The 10,659-nt window shown below is 37.5% G+C and overlaps 1 protein-coding gene across 2 annotated transcripts in view; it reads left to right on the top strand.

The window, feature by feature from the left end:
- Window positions 1-4,993: 4,993 nt before the first annotated feature.
- Window positions 4,994-10,659, top strand: part of LOC109417878 (protein dead ringer-like) — a 462,566-nt gene continuing 456,900 nt past the window's right edge. The window contains exon 1 of one of the 2 annotated variants that reach the window (XM_062853473.1): window positions 4,994-6,336. The gene's annotated coding sequence lies outside the window, so the exon portion shown is untranslated. The remainder of the gene's footprint in view (window positions 6,337-10,659) is intronic. The other variant, XM_062853471.1, reaches the window with a different exon arrangement.

Genomic DNA, 10,659 nt, shown 5'->3' with positions numbered 1-10,659 from the left:
TGGGTAACTTCACCGTCCACGCATCCTTCCTCCCCTGTAAATTCGAGAAGTACCTTGCCGAAATAAAATATTCTGTACTCCAAGTATTTCGAAGAATCATCTTTGCGCGTAAATACGCAGTAGACCAGGCCGCTTTGATGCATGTGTTATATCTCTGATATGCTGCAAGCATCAGTATTGACAAGAAAAGTAACACGATTGCTTTCCAGGGTGATTCCGCATATGTATGAGATTAGATAAGAGTAGTTACGATTTTTCAAAGATGCATTGACTGTACCTAACTCAACTCAGATATCATCGAAACACTACAGTTATTTCTTTTTGTAAAAACTAAATCATACCGATAAAAATCTTAAAAAATGTAGTCGAGCTGCCAAGTTTCACCAATTAAAATAGGCGGTGTGCAGGACTGCCATATTGTAGGTTCCTCGTCATAGAAAAAGCAAGGCGTTGGATGATAAATTGTTGTATGAAGTGCCAAAAAGGAGAGTGGGCTCATTATGTACTTTGACAAATACGCAGTCTACTTAAAGCGCATAGAATCTGCTTCCAACAAAATATTCATATACCAGCATCCAAAAGATCGCAATATATATTAAGATTTGCGAGTGATGTTTTGTAACTAAAAGGTTGTGACTGAGTATAGAATTACCTGATGTTAAAATACACGTTAATGAAAAAAGGTTGCGCAAACTTATCGCAGACTGTTAGAAGACAGCTTCTACTATGACCAGGATTAAAGAATCTTGACCTACGCGAAGTTGTGAAGGAGACAACTACGTTATAAATGTCTTGGAAATGCAAGGGATGAAATTATTCAATAAACCTAATTATTAAAAAAGATGCTCATAATCTCAAATTCAGATAAATTTTTTGCGAGAAAGGCAACATGAATATTGAAGAGATGGATATTATTTTAGATAAAAATTCAACCTACAAGTCATACAGTAAGTAACAAACATATAATTTAAAAAAAGATTGCTTGAATTCCGGGATTAAATACAATCATAAATTATTGAGAAAATGATATCTTTAAACGCACCAAAACTGGTACAAATCTCCAAGGGAATTATTTATTTGAATTCCATTTTTACTAACAGTTTTCAGTCTCATCCAAAACCCCATCTTTCATAATATGAGCACAAATTATTATACTGAATAAGATTTGCAATAACCCCATAGAAATACACAAAATATTGCGATGATTTACAGAAGTGCAAAAAACCGATGGTACGGAGAGAATAGAGACCACCGGTGCGCAAAGGCGACCGATCATTATTTTACTCATATGGAAACGAACGACCGGTGCGAAAATGGGTTGATAACGAAATTAAAAATCGTTAACGACGTGCTGTTGCGTGTGTAGTATTAAGCCCACGAGTGGGCTTGGTCTTATCAATCAAACTGTGACCGATTTTAAAATAATGTAGGGTGACGTTGGGTATAATCGGCAGGTTTGTTCTCTTCATCATGAGGGGTTTTTGTCGACCAAATTTCCTGAACATTCAGCTTAATTCCCGGTAAAGTGATGGGGACACACGCGTGAAATGCAAAATCAGAATTGCTCGATACTTTTCGAGTGGCCGACGAATTTCAAGTAAGATTGATAGGGATTCGAATGTTGAACGTGGAATCAGAAGCACGCGAAAATTTTCGGAGGAAGGTGGGTTTTCACTTAAGTAAATGAGCAATGCGCTGGCGCGTTTAATATTGAACGACTGTTGATGTATGTACATTGCCCCAATTATTGTTTGGGATGGTCATCGCAACCAAGTAAATCGTAATCGTGATAAAGACCGCGTGTATTTTTATATATATATAGTGGATCAAATCACCTATCAAAGGTGGCTCCAAGATCCACACCTAACCCTACCCTACTAACAAATATTCCTTCCCGAGCCCGAGACAACTGTGGGGATGCTGTGTATTCCACGGTTTCTCATAACAACGGTTGTCCAACATTCTTACCCCTTTCTCAATGACCGTAAGGACGTGGCCGGCGCTGTTATTGACTTTCAAATATTGAACTCTCGAATTATGCACTTTCTGAGTGTGTAGGTAGTCCCAAGCACCATTCAATGCACAGTGGGAAAAATCGACCCAAAAAACGGATCTTTTAACGCCGCTCGTTTCGGTACGTGAAGTTGACAATTTCTGACGTAAAAAGTACGAGAAATCGATTGATGCTTAATTCATTCACCGCACGTCATGGGAAGTTGTCCACTTTGCCCTATTTTGTCCTTTTTTCATACAAAAGAGAATCAAAATGAACTTTCAAACAACTAACACGACTGTAGATCATTGGAAATAGCTGCAAGTGTAATTAGAGGTTAAGGACATACTTGTTAGAATCCCAAAATGGCCGCCACAATGGCTGACTTTGGAACCTACTCACGATTTCGAGCGCACAAATCTCTTCGTAAACTAAACCAGCGCACCTGATCTTTTTATTTCAAGCTTATTACAAGTGAGCAAGAACAGAATAATCAAATCCACTGTTATTTGAAGCTTGCTTCTTCAGATTTGTGCGTTTGAAGTTCTGGTGCACTTTTGAAGCGGGATTTCAAGACGTTTGTCCTTAATAGAAATCATAAACATATATGAAAGATCCTTTTAAATGCTTATATTGCCCCAACAAATTGTAAATTTTACATGATTATGAATGGATTTTTAATGTTACTGATTTGAATTTCTTCTTTTTTGCATAAACAAAAAGCGCCTGTAATCACCAGTAGTTCAGTAGTTGTCTAATTTGCCCCATTTTGCCCTATTGTCATAGAAAAATGAGATTTAAAATGTATTTATAAGAAACAGATACTGTAATGGAACGTTGAAATTAGTTTTAGGTGCAATTGGTCGGCGTTAAGTCAGAGTGGACTACGCGATTTTTTGAGCAAGTAAATGTAAGCGAAGGAATTCGATACCTCTGAACATTTCGACGTTTCTTTGATGCAGATGGGTCATTACATAAAAGAACTACAGTTTTTCAGAAAATAATGCACTCGATTTGATATCCCAAGTGCTTGCAAGACATTTTCCCAAAATCATTGCAAAACAGATGGTCCGGTCTGACTGAACGCCGACCAATTGGAAGCTAACAGCTATCAATGAAAGATATTTTCCCTATTTTGCTCTACATGCCCCTAAAACTGCTGGATGATAACATTTTTTCTATTGTTTTGTAATGTCACTGGTTGCAATACATGAAGTCCTAGATCATTTTCTATATATACAAATACGGTTTATCGATAAAGTTTAGAATCATTCACGGGAGGGTACAAATAGCTGGCCATTATACCCCAACTTGCCCTGATTTGTTGTCGCCTAATGAATGAATTGATTTCGATTGTAATGATTGCGATGATTGTAATCGAAAGGACAGTTAAAACAAATGACTTTGGTGGGGAATACAGGGCATAATAAGCATTAAACTTAATCTAAATTTGTGGCAAATATGCACACAACTGATTAAATGAGGAATCTTAAATATATAATATGGTGCTTTGAGACGCCCTATTTAATCAGTTTAGCGCATATTTGACAAATTTAAAAAATGCTTATTATGCCCTTAATTCCCCATCAAAAGCTGAAATTATAGAAAAAGTCATATATATGTATTTTTTGATTTCATTGGTTTCAGTACCAATGCTAATAAGGGAAATTAATTTGTTCATTATTGACAAACAATCAGGGCGAATTGATTTATTCATTACATGACAAAAATCAGGACAAATTGGGGTGAAATGGACAGCTATTTATACCATTCCTAGAATGATTCTAGTATTAATCGATAAACCGCATTTGTATATATTAAAAATGATCCAGGGCTTCATGTTTTGCATCCAGCGACATTACACAACCCTACGAAATTTGTTATTATCCAGCAGTTTTAGGGGCATGTAGGATAAAATAGGAACAATATCTTTCATATATGCGCATGATAACTGTTAGCTTCCAATTGCACCTAAAACTAATTTCAACGTTCCGTAGCAGTATTTTTTTTCATAAATACATTTTAAATCTCGTTTTTTTTCATGAAAATAGGGCAAAATGGAGCAAATTGGACAACTCCCGAAGATGATTCTGGTGATAACAGATCTAGCGCTTTTTGTTTATGCAATAAAATCAATTTCAAATCAGTAACATTACAAATCCATTCATAATTAGGAAAAAATGTGAATATCCAGCAGTTGTTGGGGCATATGGGGCAAAATAAGCATTTAAAAGGATCTTTCATGTATTTTTATGATTCCTATCAACTTCCAATTACATTTGCAGCTATTTTCAATGATCTACAGTCAAGTTAGTTGTTTTAAAGTACTTTTTTAATCTATTTTTGTATGAAAATAGGGCAAAATGAACCACTTCCCGTGCCGTGCGGTGAATGAAATCAGCATCAACCGATTTCTCGTAATTTTTTACGTCAGAAATGGTCAACTTCATGTACCGAAACCAGCGGCGTTAAAAGATCCGTTTTTTATGTCGATTTTTTCCACTGTGTAATGGTTCTCTGTGCAACTTTGATTGTTCTGGTCAATCACGGAGTAGCAACTAGGATGTGTACGGTTATCTTTGCTTTGCAAATTTCCTGAAGCATTCAGCTTGATTGGGAAGGATTTGAGGCCAACTCTGAGTTCAACAGGTTTCATAAAACCTCCTATGACGAAACGAATAAAACAGCCGTAAATAAAGTATTTCCCCTATGTTGTGATTTCCAGAAGAAAATATAAGCGTCTGTGTTGGAACTTCCAACTTGGAAGTAGGTGCTACGAAATCAATGACCATATTCTGAGAGTCCGTAGTGCGCCTCTCGCGTCACTTTATTTTTAAAATTTTCGACCATCCTTGGAAAATTGCATGAAAAAAATGATGTCGTTCAAACTGCATAATGCAATTGAGTACCTTCGTTTCACCAATCCACTCCCTACAACTTCTATTGACCGATTAAATGCTACACTCACACACCGACAACCCGCGGCGAGCGCAGCTGAACGCGCTCTCGCGATTTTAATCGATCTCTCCTCTCTCATCGCTCTACTGCTCCTTATATACTTCACGTCTGTTTTATATACTCACGCTCAAGAAACGGCTGATCGTATCAAAACGAACACCACCGAACCAAGTTCGCGCAAACGGTTTTGCATGTGTTCACCGACTGGTGGTTGAAATGAAGTGCGCGCGCTCTCTCTCCCTCTCTCGCAACGATTCGTCCCACACACGCGGAAAAATCCCGTCTCCTCGATTATGACCACCACGCCACGCCGCGCCGGACGTTGAATGCTTCTCGCCGCGTCGGTCGTCGCCGCATCCGTCTTCGCGCGATTCGATTTCGAATCAACACTCCTTGCGCTTGCCACAAGCTACAAGCCGATGGTAGATTTTCGACTCGCTGCGTTGTTGCCGACGTGTTCGTCGCCGTCTCACCACGGGGTGTCGCTCTCTTCTCCGTCGTCGTCGTCGTCCTCGTAGTTCGTTGATTGCTGCTGAATGCAAAAGTGGAATTAATTGAATGGGCCGGCCCACCCTGTTTTCCCCCGCCATCGCCACCGTTGTCTCGGTTAACCGATCGAGAAGCGCAATCCCTTGGAGTTGGGGTCGTGTCGTAGTGCCGCCAAAGCTCGACAACGGAAAATCGTTGCACACCGGTTTTCGCGTGGGGTTGTGTCTGATGTGTTTTGGTCGCGATATACGAATAACGTTTTTTATTCGTTGGCGCGGAAAATTCCTTTGAATCAAAGCGCTCCCTAATCCGATTGAGCGGTTTCGGGGTGGACATCCGCGTGTGAATCCGGAAGTGTGTTGTCGTCAATCGTACCGAGTCGTGATTGGTGGTGGTGGTGCGTCGCCATTTTTTTTTTGACACAGTGTCACACTGAATAGCGACGGCGACGCGCCTAGGGGTGGAAAAGCGACTGATTTGGATTGAGTGGTGCGTACGTCACCGCGGGAAGTGTGATTTTACCCCCGCCCTGCGTTGCTAGTTGGTGGTGTGAGTGTTTGTCTAAGCACTACTTTACTTTGTTGGAAGTGGCTCGTGTTTTCCGCTTTGACGTGCGGTGAAATTGCGGAGAAAAGTGTGCTGTTTGACAAAAATTACCGATGAGTTGTTAACTGATTGGGCAAACGTGAAAATTTGTTTGTGTTCAAATAAGTCGTGAATTGTCATCTACTGTGACGGTTGTGGTGGCTATTTTCGGGGTGTGTCGTCTTTTGTGTGTCTGTTGCAACCGAATGGAACGTGAGCTTCAATTAAGAACTTCGGACATAATGTGACATGAAACAGTATTATAGGAATCCGGAAGTAAAAGTTTCAAATCAATCTACTCAAATTAACAGGTAAGATTTATGTATTCAAATGAAGATTAAGCGTTATCACTTTTCGGAAACTAAAAATCTGGTTTCTACCTGAATGTCCAATTTGGCGTTTACGAATGATAAACATAAAATTTGCGATTTTTTTTAATACCATGAAATGCCTTTACGTTTAGTACATTTTGCAATTCATAACCCAAGATGATAAAATTTGCCGTTTTCATTATATTTTGTATGCGGAAATTGTTTTCACCTTACTCTTTCAAAAGTTTATGGATGTAACATTGAATAAACAGATGAATGGTTTAACGATGATTCATAAATTAGCCTGACTTAGCCTAACACTCTACAGCAAATATTTTTACGTTACGGTATAAAGCCGTCGGGAAGCAGTCAAACGCACGTTGTTGAATGTGCGACGGGGTTTACTTTTTTGAACGTTGTGTTTAATACAAATATGTACCTTAAAGCAGTGAATTTACATGAATGCTCAAAACTGAGAGAACATAAAACATGCCATTTATTTGAATTTTGCTCAACAAATTTATACTGAGAATACTACAATAAGGTTAAGACACATTCTACCGTGACTTTTCAACGTTTTGACGCATTCGTAGTTAGATATTCCACTATAACTCATGAAAACGGTTGTAAACCTCAAAATATTTTTTCATATTTGGATTCCTTGTAAAATTTCTGATATATTTGACCTGTTTAACATTTAGTTTTCATTAGAAAAACGTGTTTAAAATGCGTATTTGTAGCGTGACGTTACAACGCGCAAGAATCCGACCCTCTTTACCCCGCTACCAACATATTAAACAATTTGCTCGGATTTTTATGTAATTCTGATTTTTTTTCTACCATTGAAATTTATTGGTTTGTTCTTTAATTTAATGAAATAAAACATATAAATTTTGCATTTGTTTTTGAATAATTGACTTTTACATTTCGTGACGTTACAACGCCCGTTCAGTTTCAAACAGGGTTCTGCTCGCGTTGTAACGCCTCGAAAATGCACATCATGTTAGAATCAGAACAATCAGCCAAATTTGCCCGAATTTGTGAACATATTATTGCATTATCTTCACTGCTTTAAGGGGAACTTTATTCTATTGAAAATTCGGTTTGTGATAAATGGCTCGAAGGGCCAAGTTATTGCTATCAACAGTATGAATACTCCTTCATAAAGGTTAATGACTTCGGCACCCATCTTCGGCTTAGTACCACCCATATTCTTTGTCCCAAAGACTAGACCGCTGAGATCGATTACTTCGCACCGCCATATATTGAGATTTTTCGGCATTCATCACGCCGTCGAGATAAACATTTCTTCAATAATCTATCCGATTTCATCAATTTAAGTAGAAACGCTTTAAGATGTGTACGAGAATTTATTGAGGCGTACCAGAGGATCTGTATAACACTTAGGACCCTAAGATCAACTTCTGTGATCTCAGAGACAAATAGACCAAACAGTGATAAAAAATCATAATTACTTAGAGAGTTGGTGTCTTTGGCAAAGTTGTTTGATAAGTCAAAGACTTACTGCTGATTCACCATTGGACGTGAGATTTCGTCACTGGGCGACGCTTATTAAAAGTTTATAATAGTTTCCAATGATTATAATTTCTCTAAAAGTTTCCTGCAAGTTTTGACTAGTAGAAACTAGCAGTCATAATTTGAGAATTTTTTGGCACTTTTTAAAAAGTTACAACTTTTCTTTTCTGAATAAATATAATGTGCATGGTTTTTCAAAATTTCAACTACCACTAGGCAAGTTAAACCTTAAACCTAACGACTTTTAAACTGAAGAACCTTGAAAAGTTGAACAACTCTCTAAGTAATCAGGGTCCTGAGATATATGAGTCGGTGATTCTTGTGATATCAAAGACAGACGTAACACTGACATAATTTTCACCCCATATATTTCAAGATCCTTATTATTTAGACAGTAGGTGTCCTCGACAAAGCTGTTTGGCTGATCAAGAACTTTCAATTGATGAGCCGTATGATTTCAAATCCTTCCACTAGGAGGCGCCAGAGGGCATACACATTTTTAGTTTCGTTTGCATCAGAGGGGTGTGTACAAGACACAACCGCATGACGTAAACTACGTAAAGCAATTTGTTATGAACGACAAAGGACTACTATGCAATTTCTTTGGATCAATAATAGAATTTGTAGTGGCTGATGGTTTTGAAAATCGTTAATTTTAACAATGTAAATTCTACAAGATTTTGGTGGATTCTGGGGATGTTGGAAATATTTATAACAAAGTTTGAAACATAAGCAAAGCCTGAAGAAATTCCTTTATAGCTATACACTGTACACACAAGAAGAAAGCGTACTCGCCAGATTCGGTGACACGACCAGATGATAAGACAAACTGTTGCATTTAGTTTAGGAGTAGTTTTCGAAATTCGGCGGTTTTGACACTTATGTGACCAGCGTCACTTTGTCAGAAAATCTACCGTTTACTCTTTCTTAAAACTGCTCTCAAAAGGGCTGTTTGAACAAGAATTTGTTAAAAATATTGCATGTGTCATTAATAATTTCGTTGTTCTGCCAGCAAATGTCAGAACAGCGACAATGATAAGCTTTGTAAGAATAATTGGTTTGATAGTCTCAATTTTCAAACACTTGTTATGATGAAAAGGAATGAAAAGGTTTCGTTTATCTCAGGATCCTGAATAATCAGAAATATGTTGCTTCGGTAAAGTTATTTGGTAGATGCAGTACTTTCAGTTTAATAGCCGATTGGTGATAATTTCTGCCGCACCGTGGCAACAAGCCGTAATTCTGTAGAAATTTTATCAAAAATTCTCTAATTTTGACTGAAAGTTCCTCAGCTTGTTATCTGTAATTGCTACAAATTTGGACTTGATTGGTTAGCTCTACACGAAGATGGAGCACTTTAAGCAGAATACATCTTTTTTGACTGTCGTTCTATTAACTCTTATATCTTGGGACCAAATGAATCAAATCAAATCTTTTTTTGAACATTGATGTCTAATATATTGGTCTTTGAATACCATTTGATTCTAGATTTGATTCGAATGGAATATATCCAAAGTAAAAAAAAGTTCCAGCTTATAGAATACTTTTTGAGAATTTCTAATCATTTGTTAGCTTTTGCAAAATGGAAACTAGCGTCTTCTACAGGCGAAATCTCACATCTAATGGTAAATCCACTGCAAGTTCTTGACTTACCAAACAATCTTGCCGAAGAAACCATCTCTCTAAGGTTTCGGGCTACTGAGATATATGAAATTTAAAATTTATAAGTTCTTTAGCGCCGCTTTTTGGTAGAACTATAAACCAAACTATCCATCAGCTGTGAGTTTTTGACCAACCTAACAACTTTGCTGAAAACACCAACTCTCGAAGTTATAATACCCTGAGATATATGAGATGGTAATTTTGTCAGTGTTTCGTCTGTTTGGCTCTGATATCATAGAAATTATCGGTTTGAAGGGCATTTGATTACGATTTAAAATTTTAACAAGATCGCAGTACAATTACAATTTACACACATTTTGAAATTTGTATAGAGCGTAGATTTTGGCCAAACATCACCTCCCCCGTCCCTCAAGAGTCTACGTAGTTTATGAACGGACCCTAATGGCAATTTATGAATGATACCTTGAAAAAGGGCTCATACGCAACGAGAAAGAAGTAGTTTTGAATATAGAACTACTTTTGTCCACTGCACGAGCCGCCCAAGCCAGAAAAATTTGGTCTTTTCCATAGAACTTTTTTTTCGTGACGTTACAACGCAAACTTCAACCAGGTGAAACTCAGGCGTCAGTAAGCCGATTTACTTTCTTTTAGTCTCATTTGAAAGATATCCTAGAGTACAAAGACCATACAAAATTTCATATTTCAAGCCTAACTTTACCAAACACCGTATCTAACAAAATCCACGAACGGAGAAAATCGGAGGGTAAGTTCGCTGTTTCCATAGCAACTTATACATTGAGCATTTTGGAAGCGTGAAAAATCCGAGTATTTTTTCACAAATCATCCCCAAAGGTTAGTGATACAAGTAGTCCTAATCGAAATTCAGCGCATCATGTGAACATCTCTTTTTTGTTAACATATATTACATACGGTGTTTGGTAAAGTTAAGCTTTATTTGAAACTTGTTCCGAATTTGAATAAATTTCATAAAGGTTGCTTTTCCGTGACGTTACAACGCTTAAAAAACCTATACTATGACCAGTCATACCTCAGAGTTGTAAAGTATTACCATTAAAATTCTTTGTATGCTAAAAAAACTACATACATTTATCTGTTAATCATGGAAGACTTTTGAAAAATCAGTGCGTTGGTGTTTAAAATACG

The sequence above is a fragment of the Aedes albopictus genome, chromosome 2 (assembly GCF_035046485.1).
Source record: "Aedes albopictus strain Foshan chromosome 2, AalbF5, whole genome shotgun sequence".
NCBI lineage: Eukaryota > Metazoa > Arthropoda > Insecta > Diptera > Culicidae > Aedes > Aedes albopictus.
The sequence above is the reverse complement of the archived record's forward strand: the minus strand, read 5'-3'. Positions and strand labels throughout refer to the sequence as shown.